This window comes from Vicugna pacos, chromosome 7 (assembly GCF_048564905.1).
Source record: "Vicugna pacos chromosome 7, VicPac4, whole genome shotgun sequence".
NCBI lineage: Eukaryota > Metazoa > Chordata > Mammalia > Artiodactyla > Camelidae > Vicugna > Vicugna pacos.
This window is the reverse complement of record NC_132993.1, coordinates 71,932,672-71,951,228: the sequence shown is the minus strand read 5'-3', so window position 1 is coordinate 71,951,228 and position 18,557 is coordinate 71,932,672. Positions and strand designations below refer to the sequence as shown.

Genomic DNA, 18,557 nt, shown 5'->3' with positions numbered 1-18,557 from the left:
CCCAGCATGAGTCGCTCTGCTGTTCTGTGCTGCTGCCTGCTCTGCCTCGGGTAGGTGCTCCTTGCCGGGCTCGGGGAAGACCGCGGAACAGCCCCGCCCCTGATCCATTCCAAAACTCAGCTCCTTGTCTGTCTTACCTGTGCGAGTTCTCTGAGGTACCAGGGCAGAAAGATCCTATCTGCCTCAGGCTGTAAACAAGTCTCAGTCCTGCCTAGGACTGAGGTTGCGGAGCCCCCAGGTGCGTAGTCAGGGCTCAGCCCCGCTCCCACCTGAGTGCTGCACACAAGAGGTAATGGCGGCTGTGGCTGTGCCCCGCTGCTCTTCTGGCAAGAAGCACCAGTAACAGTGCTGTGGGTCTGAGGAGACAAAGACTAGGCACCCCCTCCCCTAAGGGCACACCAGCAGTGTTGCTTTGCTTTTTTTCCATAATTTATGGGGGGCCCAGGTTGTTCTGCTCCATATCCCCTCCTAGCCACAGTGCACAGCACCCTGCAGTCCCCCGGGACTGCCGCAGTGTAGCTTTCCCAGTCCTATGCCCAGCTTGGGCAGCTTGTCCTGGCCCCCAGCTGCTGGCTGGGTGTCACAGGGACCCTTTGTGCCCGTTTAACTTGGTTCTGATGGTCAAGGGGTGCTCCGGACAGATCTGAGCCTCGCGGGCTCTCCCTCTGTCCCTTTGGCCTCTCCGTTGGAAGGGGAGAACCCAGCGAACGAGTGCTATTCCTCCTTTGCCACTCCCTCCCTGCAGGACCGGTCCTGCACTGTTTTGCTTTTTGTTCTTTCTTTTTTCCTTTTCTCCTACCAGATTTTTGGTGTCTTTGTCTTTCACAGTGGGCGATGTTCTGTTGGAGTTCAGCAGGTGCTCTGGTTGCCTGAGTGGGTCCATAGATGTGAGTTTTGCTGTATTTATGGGAGAGGGTGAGCTAGGAGTATCCTTCTACTCTGCCATCTTGCTTCTCTGGGACCACTTTTATAATACTAATTGAATTTATTGCAATTTATTTCAGTTCTTTATATATCTAGTTTATTACTCATACTAATTGATACACTATAGGTTTTGGAAAGAGAAACCTGAAAGAATACTGCATGTTACTTACAGTTCACTCAGAACTCTTCTACAATGAATGGAAATTTTCTGTGTCTGCACAGCCCAAAACAGCATCCACTAGCATCTTGTGACTGCTGAGCACTTGAAGTATGGCTAGTACAACTAAAGAACTAAATTTTAAATTTTATTTAATTTTTATTATTTTGATTGAGATTTATATAGCTACAAATAACATTTAGATTGTACATGTTTGGCCTGCATATGGACACTGAGCTTTCCTGAGTCACCTTCCTCTGTGAAATCCATTGATCTCTCCAAATGCAGACCCTTGCTGTGAATGCAGCTTTGAGATTTAGACCTCCCCCAGTTGTTGCAGAACTTCACTCTATGTGTCAGCTTTGGCCCCCTGTCTATGACTCATGCTACGTGAACCCTACTCTGGCTAGTTCCCTTTCTCCCCATAACCACCAGAACACGTCAGATCCTGAAGGCAGTCATGAAGCCATTACTCTCCTAATGCTAACGCACATTCCTGTAATTTTACTCTTGTTGGTTGTCATTTCTATTTTCTACCCACATATGGATTAAAGAGATATGACTGGCTGCTTGATGGATGCAGGAAGAGAAAGCAATCTGTTTCAGTGACTCTGTATATTTGGGAACAAGGGGAGATACATATAGAAAAATAGATTGAAACAAAATTGTGGAGGGCATGTTATTCCAAGGTAGGGAGTTTAATATACAGGGTTGGAAGGAGCCAGTAAATATTTTGAGTAGAAGTGACATCTTAAGAATAGAAACCTACCAGTACCACGTCAGCTGGCTTGGAAGAAAGGGAAATAGAAATAAAGAATCAAGTCAGGAGTCTATTACAGAAATTGTAACACTAGAAAATAAGGATGAGATTTAGAGTATTAAATATGGAAAAGTAATTTTAGAATAATATACAAATGCAAGAACTAATAACAGAAAAAGGTAATAGATGCTTGATGAAAAAAGGAACAAAATGAAAAAATGGTGTGGTGAAAGAAACCCCTTTTTTGGAGTCAGAGAGTCAGGCTCAAAAATCCTGCCTTCACTCTTTTTGAGTCTAATCATATCCCCAAATCTCCCTGAGCCTCAGTTAGCTCATCTGTAAAATGAAAATAATGATTCCAGTGCATTTGCTGTGTGGTTATAATATGATTAAATATTAAGGCATTTAAAAATCTGAATAGAGATAATTATGGAATAAATAAAGAGGATTTGGGGAAAAAACAACATATCTGAAATAGAGAATAATAAGACTAACATTTTATTTGTCTATTTTGACATAAGAGCAGGATCTCCTTCAGGCACCATATAATAGACTTTTCAAAATTCATGACTAGTACTCAAGATGGAGACTTAGTATATTTTGAAAATGGAGGTTACAGGATATTTTAGAAGTACAGGAAAGGAATCTAGGCCTGGGATGACACCATCTTGTGAGGTTCCTGAATATACAGCCCTCCATCCTTGGGTTCAGACCATGATGAAATCTTATTTAGTCCATGGTAACAGGTTTCCTAGTCAGCTGCTGTCACCTCTCCCATTCAGTTTCCATAATATGGCCAAATATATTCTCCTAAGCCCCGTTTGAAAATCTCCACTGATTTGGTGAGCCTTGACTTTTTCACCTCTCTGCTCTATGACTCCAGTGGACCCATTTAATTTCATATCCCACTACATTTCCTAAAGTTATTTTGCTGTTAAAGGTCAAATCTCCCAGAACTTTTCAGTGTTCCTCAGAACAAACACTTTGCTTTATCTCTCTGTGCCCTGAAGTTATTTCTAGGTGAAATATTACCATGAAGCCCATACACATCCAGGATACCAGGGTTACATTCATTCCAAAACTGAAAATATGTTCTATGTAAATTAGAAAGTTTTTTTAGGTAAGCATAAGTCTATCAGTAAGAGTGTTAGATTTAATGCTGTTATGTGTTGATGCAAACAATTTGGGTCAGATGCAAAATAAGCAAGAATTAGGTTTTCCTTCTTCTTTCTTAGCTTTAAAAAAATACTGCAAACCCAAACATTTGCATTAAGGACAGTAATGAACCATTGGCAGAATGTATAAAAGGCTTTATTATCCACCATGATTTTTGCCTAGAATGGGGCAGCTAACACTACTGAATGATCACAGAGTTATTTTTATTTGACCTGAGATGAATCATTTTAAAGAGTTATCCTAATTTAAAGTGAGTGAAATAATTATTTGTACCATCCTGTTTCCCTTCTCATACCTCTTGGTAGATTCCTTAAAAGCTCAGAGTCCTCTCAGAACTTCCCATTTTCCAAATGTCACACTTCCCCCAAAGCCTCCCACTAAACAGAATGTTGTGATTCAGACCTTTCTGCCCTCTGAAGATGAAGTTATCAAAACTGTCTTCGTAAGCAGTGTCAGGAAACAGAGAGTCAAGTGAATCTCAGTCAGCTTGTCTTCTTATCTAAAAATGAAGATACTAAAATACGTTGCCGTAAGTAAATGAACTAACACATGAGAGAATATCAGAACAGTGCCTTGTATATGGCAGTTTAGAAAAATGATATTCTTCCTGGTCCCGTGCCAAAAAGAGATGTTCTAATAGCATTCCCCTAGGTAACGAGTAACGATACTCCAGCACGGTTCTTTATCCTGTTGGTGGCCTAATGGACATCTTGTTGTACTAGCCACCCTCACCCTCCTTCGGAGCTGAAGGGCTTACTCCTCTACTTGCTAGAATGTTGCTGCCTGATAGCTGAGAGCTGTCAGTTCTCTCCAGAAATTTCCCTAAGCTGAAAATGTCTACCTCACCTAAGATCACACACCTCAAAGGGGGCCTAGTCTATATGCAATGACTGGGGCCTCAAAACAGGACAACTCTGAAGGGCATTCCCAGTGTCAGAGATCCTGGTGGGTTGCCTGAGGCTTTATTATTACTGCACTGCAGCCCAGCTTCTCCCTCTGCTAATTTCACTTTCCCTACAGATGTTGATCTTGGGAACATTCCCTAATAAGCTTCCTTTACAATAATCTGTTTCAGAGTTGGCTTCCCAGGGAACCACGCAAAGTAACGTTCCCCAAGCCAACACAGACTTACCACCATGCCAACTTCCAGGTGCACACTGCATTTGAGTGCTAAATAGCACCATTTTGACTCAGTCAACCAAGGCATCCTTGTCACTCATTCTCACCCTATTCCTGCATCCAAGGAAACACTGTCTATTCACTTTTTACTAGACTTTACTGTTTAAAATAGTTTCAGGTTTACAGCAAAATTATCAGAAGGTACAGAGACTTTCCCCATATCTTCATCTCCACACATGCATAAGCCTCCCCTGCTATCAACCTGCGCCACCAGAGTGGTACGTTTGTTAGAATTGATGAATCTACGTTGACACATCACTGTTACTCAAAGTCCATAGTTTACGTGGGGTTCATTGTTGGTGTTGTACATTCTATAGGTTTGGACAAATGTATGATGACATGTATCCATCATTATAGTATCAGAGTCGTTTTACTCCTCTGAAACTCCTCTGTGTTCTACCTGTACATCCCTCCCTCCCTGGCAACCCTTGGCAACCCCTGAATTATTTATTGTCTGCGTAGTTTTGCCTTTTCCAAAATGTCATATAGTTGAAATCATTATAATATGTAGCCTTTTCAGATTGGCTTCTTTTACCTAGCAGTATATATTTAAACTTCTTCCATGCCTTTTTATGGCTTGACAATGCATTGCTTTTTAGCATGGAATAATATTCCATTCTGTGGATATACCATAGTTTATTTTTCCATCACCCACTAAAGGACATCTTGGTTGCTTCCTAATTTTGACAATTTTAACAATAAAGCTGCAATAAATATCTGTGTGTAGGTTTTTCTGTGGACATATATTTTGAACTCCGTTGGATAAATACCAAGGAGCATAATTATCTCATTTTATTGCTAGGTAAATACACCTCAAGGATTGCTATGTCTTCTTGGAGAGTTGAGCCTTTTATCATTATGTAATGTTCCTCTTTATTATTATTTCTCCTTCAATTTTGAAGGATAATTTCAAAATGCGGAATTCTAGGTTGGCGTGTTTTATTCCCGCAACAGTTTGAACATTTCACTCTATTCTCTTCTTCTTGCTTGCATGGTTTCTGAGGAGAAGTCAGATGTAATTCTTATCCCTGCTCCCCAGTAAGTAAGGTGTTTTGTCCCTGTGGCTTTTTTCAGGATCTATCCTTTATCTCTGATTTTTTTAGTTTGAATATAATATGCTTAGGTTTGGTTTGGTTTAATTTTTTATTTGTATTTATCCTACCTGGTATTCTCTGAGCTTTCTGGATCTGTGGTTTGGTGTCAGACATTAATTTGAGGAAACTCTGAGTCATTATCGTTTCAGATATTTCTTCTGTTCCTTTCTTCTCCTTTTGATATTTCCATTACACATATGTTCTCCTTTTATACTTGTCCCACAGTTCTTGAATATTCTGTTCTGGTTTTTTTTCCTCCATTTTTTTCTCTTTGCTTTTCAGTTTTTGGAACTTTCTATTTAGATATCCTCAAACTTAGAAAATTTTCCTCAGCTGTGTCTCATCTGCTAAGTCCATCAAAGACACTCTTCATTTCTGTTACAGTGTTTTTGATCTCTGGCATTTCTTTTTGGTTCTTAAAATTTGTAGTTCTGTTCTTATGCTGCCCGTCTGTTATTGCATGCTTTCTACCTTATTCATTAGGTCCCTTAGTATTGTAATCATAGTTATTTTAAATTCCATTGTGGTAATTTTAGCATTCCTGTCATATTTGAATCTGGTTCTGATGCTTGCTCTATCGCTTTGAACTGTGCTTTTTGCCTCTTAATATGCCGTGAAATTGTACTAGGTAAAAGGAACTTCTTGTAAATAGGCTTTTAGTAATGTGTTGGTAAGGTGTGCTGGGGCAAGAGAAGCAGTCTACTGTCCTACGGTCAGGTCTCAGTTAAGTGAGTCTCTGCCTCTGGACTGTGAACTTCACAAGTGCTTTCAGTCTTGCTCACCCACCAGCATGCGACAGTATGTCTAAAGTGAGCTGGAGTTGGGTGTTTTCCTTCACCCACTTCCAGTTAGGCTCTGATAGATTCCCAGCAGGTTAGACTCTGGTTAAATGGCTTCTGCTGAGGACAAACCTTATAAAGAATAGAGTGCTCTGACATGTTTCAAAATAGTTCCCTTTTCTCCTCTGCTGAAATTTTTTTGTTGATACTCATAGTGAGAACCTGGTTGAGCTCTACGAGGTAAAACTCATCCGAGTATGAGAGCTTTCGTAGGGTTGGGTGCACTTGGAATCTCAGACTTGTCCACAGTGAGCCTCCAGCAATTTGTCAATTTCAGTTCAGGTTTTCCCACCCTGGCCCTGATTCCCACAGAGGTTTCTGCTCTGGTAAGTTGTGATTCTCTGAATGTATTTGCCTTTATGTCTCTACAGTTGGTGGGGAGGGGAGCAATTTTCCGTGTGATTTGACTTCTCTTAGGAATCTAAAGAGTTGTTGATTTTTCACTTTGTTCAGCTTTTTACTTGTTAGGATGCAGTGGTGACTTCCAAGCTCCTTACATGCGAACCAGAAATTGCAAGTTGAGTCTGCATTTTTAACCCTGAAATCCCTCTCAAACTCTTTTCCATTCATATTTCCACTCCTTTTGTTCACTCATTTCTTCTCTGCTTTGTTGTAATTGCATACTAATTGGTGCCATGTTTTTCTCATGGGTCCTCTTCAATACATTTTAAATGTATTTGTATAGATTCATGTATGGATTTTTAATATTCAGTGATTTCCTTAGGTCCCACAAGAGCACACTTGTGATTTATAGTAATTTTGAAGACAGAAGATTCTTAGATGGTTTGTTCAAAGAATCACTACTTCCTCTTCAAAAAACACAGTTTATATCCAGAAACATAAAAATGTTGAGTAACTTTAAGGTAGATTTTTTGAAGGAATATTGTTATTACCATAAACCAAAGTTAAGTTGTTATTTTTCTCTGCTTTGCAGTGAATGAACAGACAACTGCTTCCTCAAACTAGATCTTGCTAGGAATTAAGGTAGAAGGTCATGAGGACTTAGAAGTGTGGTAAGGGTGTGGAAGGGATAACAAGAAATGGGAGAAATTGGACAGAATAAATGAACTAGAGGCACAAATGGCAACAGTAAATTTCCAGTTTACTGAGGAGTTGACTTCCTGTAGCTCAGGAGCAAAATTTGTTCCTGAACATCATTGACCTTATTAATATTATCACTCCTATCTTCCTTCACCTGTAACACTACGTGTTCTGTGAGAATAGTACACACATAATTTTGCCTGGGGTAACACTTATTCCAAGAAAATCACTAGTGGGAAGTAAATTAACTGCACATGTTCAATATATATTACTTCTGGGGAAGAAGAACACACCCATTCTTCTAAAAGAATGATTTTTGAGTTTTTAAAAAATTTTCAATAATATTCTAGAATAAACACACATGAAAGGTTGTCGTCTTTTTAGATACATGAACTGGCAAGAATTAAAACCTTTCTCACAAAAGACTTTAATGACAATTTGTAAATTGTTTCCATATTAATATGTTTTTTCAGGTTTTATGTTTTAGATTAGTTCTAACCAAATTCCAAGACTTTATTATTTTTATGGTTTCTTTGAAATATTTGGTTATTAGCAGTGACTCCAGTTCTTTGGGGAATTGTTTTCCTAGCTGATGCACTAGCATTCTCTAGCTTATTTCCCACAAGTGGAGAGAATGACTTACTTTAAGAATTTTATATTTTAATGTCTTCAGTTACTGACAGTACAGATTATGGCACTTTGTTAGGTGATAATATATATCACCTCCTACTATTGCCCACTTTCTTCTAGCTTACTGCCTCCTTCTGTAGGCTATAGTCGCAAGAAAGAACCAACTCTACCCATGAGTAGAATAGGTAGCTTGATAGATGTATGGTGTAAATTGAGTGGTTTCACATCCCTCACCAACCAGTTCCAGCGTTTTTTGGTCCTACACTGGCCAGGCTTTGTGAGAGTAGCTATTTTGGCACATTATAAACAAAAGTGTTAACTCGTCTTTTCTTTACTGTTCCCTGTTTTCATGTTTTATTTCTCAGAGTTCTAAAGAGCAACCTTAAATTAGTGAGTTCCTTTAGAAATGTAAATTAAAAAGGGGAGAGGTAAGAAAGGCTTCATCCATGGAGTTGGAAGGTATTAGCATAGCTCAAATCAGTCACTTCCTTTCTTGTCACATAAGAATTAATCAAGGGAAGATCAGAAAGAGTCGAGGAAAACCATATTTCTTCCATGACTTGGAATACATTATTTCTTCTGTGAAGGAGGTGATATGTGTGTGTGTGTGTGTGTGTGTGTGTTTCTTAATCCTCATTTCATTGACTTATTTCAAAATCTTCCAGTAATTTCTCTAAGTTGAAAGATAAGTGGTAGGAAGCCACCCAATTCCTTTATCATTATTCTCATCCAGTTTTGCTTAGGTAAGATTACATGTCTCCAGAACTGGCCTGAGGACTTCTGGGTAGAGTGATTCCATTTTTTCTCACGATTTCAATAGTACCAGAGACATCAAGACCTTTAATAAATCTTATTAGAGTAATGAATGAATAAATGAATTGATGGATATACTTTAAAACATTATTCATTTATTAAAGAGGTTTCTGGAATAAAATCTATTCTTGTGAATAGTTTTAAAACAGATTTAAAATTTATTTTCCAATAAGCAGATGATTCAGTATACTCAGGTGAATTCACAAGATTGATATGAGCAATAAATAATGGTAGGTCAATTATCCTTCCATGAGAAACAGAATGTGCTCAGCAAATAAGTTACCTTAAAAAAAAAAAAGTATTTCCCAAGGTGCTTTTAAGAAGTAAGCCATGATGTACCAACCACAAAGAATATATAATCTGCTAACCAATTTTATCAAGGAAATCATATCCATATGAGTCCAAGTAGGCAATGATTGTGGCATCCAATATCTCATTGGGGAGATTAATTGCACTATTTATGGAAATTTCTTTGGTATTAAAGTTAATTTGGGGCTTCTTTTTTGAGAAGGATCTTAGCCTCAGAATCCCATGACCTCTCCACTGAATGCATGTGGGATCTCTATGTTACTTAATTTGTGTCTACGCCTCTATTTAATTTCTTCTTCAGCATAACTGTGTAGTATTAATTGTGCTGGATTTATCAGCATCAACAAAATTATCTTTGTAAACAAATACAAAGAATGTAAGTATGCTTTTCAGCTTTTTTTAAACAAAGAAAAAAAAATCCTTTTTATGCCAACAAGTGTGAAAACTAAAAATTCCTTACTGTGCAGACCAGTATCAGGCCTATGTGAGAGAAACACAAAGGAATCGCATGAAAGAGAATGTTAAATAATCAGTCCAGAATTCAGATACAGGAAATCAAAACAATTCAAAGCCTTACGCTGCTTTATCATCAAAGTCGGTCATTCTCTCATGACTACACAAGTTGTCATGGTCAGGTGAGAATTAAAACGTTTCCATTTTTGCTATCATTTGTGTGTTATGTTAGTCTCTAATAATACAAGTAGTTTTGAAAGTTTGGCAAGGAAATTCTAAGTTGTTCATTTATATCCTTTAGAAAATTCCATGAAATGAGTTTTCTTGCATTTTACTTTCTTAGAGGCAGTGAAGTGCAGAAGAGGATACTGGGTGTCGTTGGACTGATAAGAATCTATAAAAGATTTATTTTTTCCTTGACTACATCTGTAATTTGCCTATAGCCTGATTTTAAGGCTTTCTACCTATTGACTCATCTTGACAACCAGCCAAAAGAAATTCCAAGCAGACATAAAGTGAAAAGGCTTATTCAGTTTTTTCTGCACTTTTGGGAAAGCATTTCTGTGTACAGAGTTATTCTTGTTTTCTTTTAGTTAAAAGTTCCATCTAGAAAAAGATATGGAGTGGAAAATTTGGGGAATGTTTGGGAATTTTGAATTTTTGGAAACATTAAGTTGTCCTGAGGCTTTAATTCTTATTAGAACCTCTCCCTGCCCCTCCTCCTCCTCTATCCTCACAGACCCCACAAGTTTACTGCTTCCCCTGGAGAACGAACTATGGAAGTCGAGAACTTAACTGAAGATATTTCTGAGCAGGGAATATATTTTGTCTTTTTTATTTTTGTCTCCCTTAGAGTCCCTAAAGGCATAAAAGACCCTTAAGCATATTAATTGATTTCTGACTGCTTTAAAGATTAAATATGTCAACTGAAATAAAACCACACAATGTGAGAGTTGTGGGTTAAGTTTTACTGGGGGCAAAATAAGGACTATAGCCCGGGAGACAGCATCTCAGGTAGCTCTGAGGAACTACTCCAAAGATGCGGGAGAAACTCAGTATTATACATGATTTTAGTGAAGGGGTACATGCAATCAAGCACACATTTAGGCAGAGGCTTGCTACTAGTCACGAGGAGCAGATATCACCATTTTAGTGTAATCATTTTAGTGCTTTCCTAGGTATGAGGAGATGTAAGAATTTGAGCACATAAAATCTTCTCCTGAAAATATCTAACTATCTGAAGGCCTGTTCAGCCAGTTTTCCCAGAGCACAGGGTGCCTCATTTCTGACCTCCACCCTGAACTCCTTTCAGGGAATGTTGGAGGTCATCGGCTGCAGTGGCTCATGATTTAATCCAATGAGAGGTAGATGGCAAGTGCCAATTTTTAGTTGGCAAATATCTATGGAAATGAGAGATTAAGTGATGAATAATCATACTGATTATTACAGATACTTTCCTACCTTGCTCCTCCTCTGTTATTTCCAGTTATTGTAAGAGGATAGTCATTATAATTAGCTTACCTTCATTATATTTTGAATTTTAAAAAATAATTCTTAACATTATTTTGGTTTATAGCCTACTAAACTTGTTCTTTTAAATGCCTTAAATTTAAGATTAAAATAAACATGTAAAACTAGTGTGCCCTTATAAATATTTGAAACCCACATTGTTTTCTTTTTCTTGTTTTCTCTCTTTTTCTTTTTTTTGGGGAACATTAAGCCCAAAGAAAGCCCAATTTGTTCAGGTCAAGGAGATATTTCTCAGAGGGGATACAGTCTGCTTTCTTGTGGTCTTTATCTTTTCCTATAAAGTTTTCAAGAAGTAATGTCCAGAATCTGTTACGCTTAGGACAGTTGGGAAAATGCTTCATTTTGCCTGCTGTCTCCTACCACTTCTGTGTCTCTGTGGGTAATATGAAATTTAAAAAGTGGAAGTATACCTGTCAGAGGTACAAAAAAAAAAAAAAGGAGAGAAAGTGGTAAGAAAGCAATAAACAAAGTGGAACTCTTACTATAAACAAAGTGAGCAAAATGCAAATAAAGAATATTGTAAAGTAAGATATTAATAAAGTACTGACATGAATATCTGAGAAAAGCATGGGAGCTTATGAAATCTGGGGGAAATCAGAAACTTGGAATTTTATGGCTAAGTGACATGTTGTGATTATATAATAAAAGTTTTTAGGTCATGAATTAGAGACCTGGATATTTTTCTCAAGGTAATTGAGCCAGTTCAGGGCCAAGACAAAATTAGAAGCCACATTTTTCTACTTGAAGCCTTTAAAAAAATTATTCATGTTATTAATATAAGCTTTCTGAGAACAAAGACTTTTGACTTCTTCACTGTGGTGTCCCCAGGGTCTGAAACAACGCCTGACCATATTAGGCACTCAACTAGTATTTGCAGACTATATGAATTTGCACTGATAAATTGATTCATTGAGAACCTTTTGAAAGGTTTGTGACAAAGCTTCCATGTTAATAATAAGGTCCAAGATATAAAAGCCCTAAAGTATTGGATCTTATTTTCTTTAAATACTCATAGATTTTTAGTAAATAAGTTAAATTATGTAAGTAATTATGTAAGTATGAAGTATGTAAGTACTGATATTTGAACATTTTTGACCTGTAAAAATGGCAGTTTCACATTTCAGTTGAAAAATCACTGACAGAAATTCAATGATGTGTAATTCTAAGAATAGGAAAAAATAATAGTGCTATACAATGTTGGAGAAATAATTTATCAGCTATGTTAATGATCTCTGATAATGGCAAAAAGGTTATTTTATCCAATTAAGCTGGATGATTTAGCAAGAATCGTCCTGGAAGCTGGTTAAAATGTTCATTTTTGTATTCCTACCAGTAGAGACTCTGGACTAGAAATCAAGTGTAAATTTCTCGGTCTGGCATTCAAGGCCCTTTGTAGCAGCTCATAGTTTCGGTGGGGTGTTCGTCACTGTCTCTTCACTGGCACCATTCTACCCTCTTCACTGTTAGTTACACATATTTGCTGTCTTCATCTGAAATGCTGCACTAGTTTGTCAAATTAATACATTTCTCAGTCATTTCTTCTCAGATTTACTTAAGTGTTGATTTATTGTCTGTCTCACATAGTAGTTTATAAAATCCCAGGTGGCAGAACCATTCACTTGCATTTACCAGAACCCTGGTACATTTTTCTGGTAAATTGAATGTGATCACTAAATATTTGTGATATCTGTAACTGAATGGCATGTGTCCACTTTCCTATAGTTTAAAGCATAATGACATAAATATGAAATAGAAATGCATATTCCATGCAGTGGGACTGCAGAGACTGGGTTTATTAGTTCTCCGGGGGTTGAAGGGTAGTTTTAGGAAAGTCTTCATCAAATTGATGGCAAGTGAGGGTTGAGTTTATGACTGAAGGCTAGGGATTTTCTCCATAGGCAGGGACTGACTAGGAGTCTTAGTTTTAGTTCTCTGTCACTCTCTAGCTTTCTTACTCTTGCTCTGTCTCAAACTGGCACATGGCATAAATATTTCTCGCCTGTTTATTGCTATCTACTCCTTATCAGAGTTTGAGAGCTCAGCTTTATCTTAATTAGTGATCGTGCCTTTTGTTGGCTTAATATAACTAGTTTATTATTATATTATGACTGTTTTTCTCTTTCATAGTGAATTCCTATTACTTCTCTATAATTCTCTTGGTATTTGTGCTCAGTGTAAGAGGGAGTTGGCTTTTGGGAGCATTCCAGAAACTTTGACCTATGATTTACAACATTTAGTTAATGATGCAAAAGAAAACAAACAGAAGAACATTTTTGAACGTCCCAAGAGACTTTCCCCATTAACATCTAATTTTAGATGGCTTCAGTTCCTGCTATTGGAGGTCTTAGGAACTGACAGTTCACACAGTGCTTTCAAATTTACGTAAGAAGGCAATAAGAACATATGGGAACAAAATTCTGTTTTTGACAGTCTCCATTTTAAACTTTCCCTTTAAAATTAAGTCAACGTGAGAGGAAATAAACACTTTTTGTCTCCAGTGTACAATGAGTGATATCCTCCTCCATTTCCCTGATGATAATCAGGTTCCAGAAGGCTGCCTTAAACTGCAAATTTTAAATCAGGTTGACTCCAAAGAGCAATTTGGCAAGTATTTTTTTACCAAGTGGAGGCCAACTGTTTCTAAAGTGGAGCTAAAGGTCCAAATACTAATCTAAAACTATTGGTAGTACTTATAACTCAAACTTGGAGTAAGATAGCTTGTGTTAAAGAATTACTTGACATTTCACCTGAGATGTAACCCAGAAGGGAAAATAATTATGAGCAGACGACTTAGATTCATGGAGCATTATGCAGTTGTCAAAAAACTGGGAGTTGTAGTACATAATATTTTCTGAACGATTATCAAAATGTAAAATTTTAAAGATAAATAAACAATTATTAAAAACCCACTGTTTTAATCTGAGCTATTTCTTCAGGAAAAGGAAAGAAAGAAATACTTCTGAAAACCCATATATCTTAAGACTTCTACCCATTTTTGTTTTTATAAAAAGAAAACCAAAAAGCATTAAATACCAGTTGCTCCATCCTGGTTATCTGTGAAATGGAATTCCCTACGTAGATATTTACTCCCTGTAGTGTTCACACTTAATGATTCTGCATTTTATTGACACCAGAATTAAAAACCCAAACTCTCTCTCTTAAACCTTAGAGGAGAAAAATATTCTAAATCTAAAAGAAGAAAATTTTACCTTTCAATGATTATACCATTTTGATGAAAAATTGAGTCTCTGTCTCTGTCTCTCTGTCTCTCTCTTTTAAGGAAGACTTGGCAAATTTATATCAACTCCTAGTTCAAGAACTGGCCTGTGAACCCCAATAGACAAATTGAGACTCAGAGGCAGAATTTTGGGAGAATTAGAAAAGAACAGCTCTATTGTTTTGACAGGCAAAGAGAGGCACAGCAGGCTATTGCCTTAGAGACTGTGAATCTATCTTGGGGTTGGTGTCCTGAGGTTTTATAGAAAAACTGGACAGAATAGAAAGGTGACAACAGTTAGGGTGTTTTCTGGGGTGCTATATTCTTCTTCATCTTGATGAATCCACCTGGTGTCAAGGAGAAACTCGGGGAGGGTCTGTTCATTCTTCTGAGGCTATCAGCCTGTGACCACCTTTCTGGAATGCAGCTTCTGGGTTAAAGGATAAGCTATTCTGGGTAAAAAAATACACAGGGAGTGGAGAGTGTAATAGAAAGGTTGGAGACTATTTAGCACAAAAGCAGTTGAGCAAGTGAAGTCAGAGAAAAAAGAAAAACAAGTTGCAAGAATTTTAAGTCAGAATGAATCAGCAAGCAGCTTTAGCATCAGGAAAGCCATTTTGTTAGTTTCCTACTCTTTCATAACCAAATATTTTTGTTACTGGCTACAGTCTCTAGATAGTTTCACCAATTAGATGACTTCATCATTTAAGAAACTATTTTTTCCCCACAATGTAAAATACATGGGTGATATTTTAAGTAGCAGTAATTTTTGTTAATTGAGCTCCACTTGTGCACAAGGGATTGTGGCAAGAAGTTTGTACATGTCATCTCTAACTTATCAGAGTTTTTTCATATATAAAGGGGGATAATAATGCTATTTATCTCTTTGTGCTGTTGCATGGAATAAAGAGTTGGGAAATGAAAGCACTTAGAACACTGCTGGCCACATGGTAATCTCTATGTGTTAAATATCATTTAATATACTTATAAAATATATGTATATTACAACATATACATATAAATGTTTATACTTATATATAATATAAATGTTTATATTTATATATTGCTTAATAGAATTGTCCCATAAGGTTAATATTTGAATGCTGAGAAAATTGAAACTTACAGGAGTTTAAGTAAGTGGCCTAATTTTATGAGGTAAGTAGAGAAGCCAATATCTTGAACTCCAAAGCCCAAGTTTGTAAGCTGCCTCTCCTGAAACTGCTCCAGCATTCCCCACCCTATGTATGATACCATATATACTGGATGTATATATAATATAAATGTGATGGGGGACTGAGCCTTAGCACGTGTGTGCAGCTATGAACCTGCCTGTCTTGCTTACTGGAGAAGCACTTGTCTTAATTATGCTCTACAGATGGGCTCTTTCATTCCATTTAATATTTGCTGGATGCTACTCCTTTTTTCAAGTCCTAGTTTTGTCTTAGGTTGGTTGCTTTCTGGATCTCCTACCCATTCTTCCTCTGATTCTGTCTTTACTTTCCATGCAGGGGTGGAGGAAGGTGACTCTAGAGTAAAGCTGTCCAGTCTTTCCTAGTGAAAAGCAGAAGGTTTTCCCCTACAGCGTCTCAGTGATCAGTAGGCACAGCACAACCCTCACCTCAATTAATCTCTAAAGACTTTACATTTAGTTTGCAGTTTGTAAGCATGGTTAAGAATACCTGAAATGACTCTTCAGAGATTAATGTAGGCTCTCTGAAGTGACTTTGTGAATTTGTGTTGAAGAAATGAAACACCAGTGCATTTGTTTTATTTTTTATTTTTTTGGTGAATATGATGCTCAGAACCAAACATGATTGCTGTAAGGAGGAAAGGTTTATCCCTCCATAAAAAAGGGTTACAGAAAAGTATTTCATTTCACAACTTGGTGCATCACATGATCTTTGTAAAAGTAAAACCAGACAGAAAAAAAAAAAAGATGTTTTAGGCAAGAATCCACAAATCAGGAAGATTTGTGGGAAATTTGGGGGGAAATAACTTTGAGATTTTATTTCATCTTTGATATTACAGATAAACCTGTTTGTCTAGGTCAAGAGACCCTCCTGTCTCTTTAATTAACAACTTAAAAACATGTAGTTACTGGGATGAAAATCAAGAGGAAAAGTCACCCTGCTACTTCCTGCCTCTCAGTATAAGCAGACCTTCCGTTACTGTTTCTGTTTCTCAGTGTTAACCTTCGGTCTAATGACCCAGAGGTAACCTTTCCTGATAATAAGTTTTTCTGGCACAAATAAGTCAATTATAATTTCTCCTGTAGAGTTGCTCTGGAAATTGGGGCTACTTATACTGAAATTTCTTAAGATACTACTCTAAAATGGTTACTTTGAATAGTTTCATGCTTTAAACCTGCTGAAGTAATTTGTCAGGACATAGAACTTACATCTATAATTTCTAAGACATTGAAAAATTCACACTGCTCCATTATATAGTAGTTTCTCTTTTTCTGACTTTTACTATCTCTGGGCCACAAATCCTTTAATGAATTGATCAGGTAGCCGATACAGCATTTCTAACTTGGGAGCAAGTGAAGGAGTCAAAATTACTAGTTGAGAATGACTAAATACTTAGTCTGAAGTAAGATATTTGTGGAAATAACTTAGGAGTACTTTTCACGCATGCAGAAAAACTATCTGGAAAGTTGCAACTCAACTTCCAGGTGCTCATCTCTCAGTGATAACTTACTTATGAGACCAAATATATTCTTATACATGTAGTAATCCATTCCTTTTTTATGAATCAATATCTCTTCTGTTTAGCTAATTTCCACATCTCTAATAAACATTTTTAAATGTTGCTCAATTTACCAAACATTATTTCCTTTAATTCTCCTCTTATGACTCAGAATCCTATGACATGCAAAAGTTTAAACATGTACTGTGCTGTGTGGCTCTGCAGTTTGGGGATAAACAAGTGTTGATTTCACTTGGCTGAAACTTGGATTCAAGTCTTAATAGATATTTTTTGGATGGAAAAAATGATCTGGTATGGAATGATCCTAATCATCAGAATTTTTTCAGTCATCTAGAAAATTGTTAATAATTTATAGGGAATTTTAATTTTCTTTTCCAAATTTTCGTTAAGTTTCCCATGTTGAAAATATTTCTTTATAGTGTTTTATTGTTGTCTTTGCTGTTGTCTATTTTATTTTTTCTTCAGTAATTCTTTATGAAGCTGATTCTACTCACAGAATATGTGTACTAGATAGGTATGTCTCTTTTTTATTCAGCTAAGTATGCAAGATATTAGGTGCTATGGACTGAATGTGTTCTCCTAAAATTGGTATGTTGAAGCGTTAATCCCCAAAGTGAAGTTATTTAGAGATGGGACCTTGGGGAGACAATTAGGCTTAGTTGAGGTCATGAAGGCAGGGCCCCTGATGGGATTAATACAGTTCTAATAAGATGGAGAGCCCAGAGCTTGCTTTCTCTCTAAGAAGGAAGCTGTCTCTATGCCAGGAGGAGGGGCATCACCAAGAACAAGACCATGCTGGCACCCTGGTATTGACTTTCAGACTCTAAACTGTGAGAAATAACTGTTTGATGTTTAAACCACCCAGTCTGTGGTTATTTTTTTGTAGCATTCTAAACTGACTAAGACATTAGGGTTGTCTACTGAAAAGAATGCACAAGTGACAGTTGTGAGTTAAGTTTTATTTGGGGCAAAATGAGACAGCCTGTCAGGTCTGAGGAACTGCTTTGAAGAAATAGGGGGTAAAGTCAGTACATATGTGATTTTGGTGAAGAGGGGATATGGGCAGTCCGGCACACAATTTGGCATGAGGTTGCTGCTAGTCACGAGAAACAGATGTCTCCATTAATGATTTTAGTGCTTTCAGGGTGTGTTGAAGGTCAGTGACTGCAGTGGCTAGTGACCTAATCCTTATAGAGGCAGATGGTGACTGGCAATTTTTGGTTGGCAGCATTTATGTCCTTTTTTGAGCTGTTCATATTCTGTGCACAGATAAGTGAGGCATGCATAAGCCCACATGGAGCTCACAATCTAGAGCCAAAATCAGTATATATACACCAACTGGCTACAATAACAAGCTGAAAATTGAGAGGTAGTATGAGACCCATATTCTACTTGCCACGTAAAAAAGAAAAGAAAAAGAAAGAATATGTCCAGTTTAGGGAGTTTTTTTTTACCCTTGAGGAACAAGTTGGATATCTTTAAAAAATATTTTTAATATTTATTATCAAAATTTCAAAAATGTGGAAATCTGAAAGAACAGTATAGTGAAACCCACACACCCAATCCCTTAGATTCAACTAGTGTTAACATTTTGTCATATTTATTTCAAAAAATTAGATTTTGATGGTAGAAAAGCCAGAGTAGACATTTTAGTTAAAAGAAACTATAAAGAAAGGCACTGAAGCAAAGTGCTTCAGGGATTGCTTAGGAACAAGACATTTAAGAG

The 18,557-nt window shown here is 37.1% G+C and overlaps 1 protein-coding gene across 3 annotated transcripts in view; it reads left to right on the top strand.

Moving 5' to 3' along the window:
• The window catches only part of LOC102530127 (CD36 molecule (CD36 blood group)), a 282,980-nt gene that overhangs the window by 154,208 nt on the left and 110,215 nt on the right, over window positions 1–18,557 (top strand). The window contains exon 1 of one of the 3 annotated variants that reach the window (XM_072965136.1): window positions 6,274–6,455. The exons of the other annotated variants lie outside the window; for them this stretch is intronic. The gene's annotated coding sequence lies outside the window, so the exon portion shown is untranslated. Of the gene's footprint in view, window positions 1–6,273; window positions 6,456–18,557 lie in introns of those variants that run through there. 3 annotated transcript variants of the gene reach the window in all.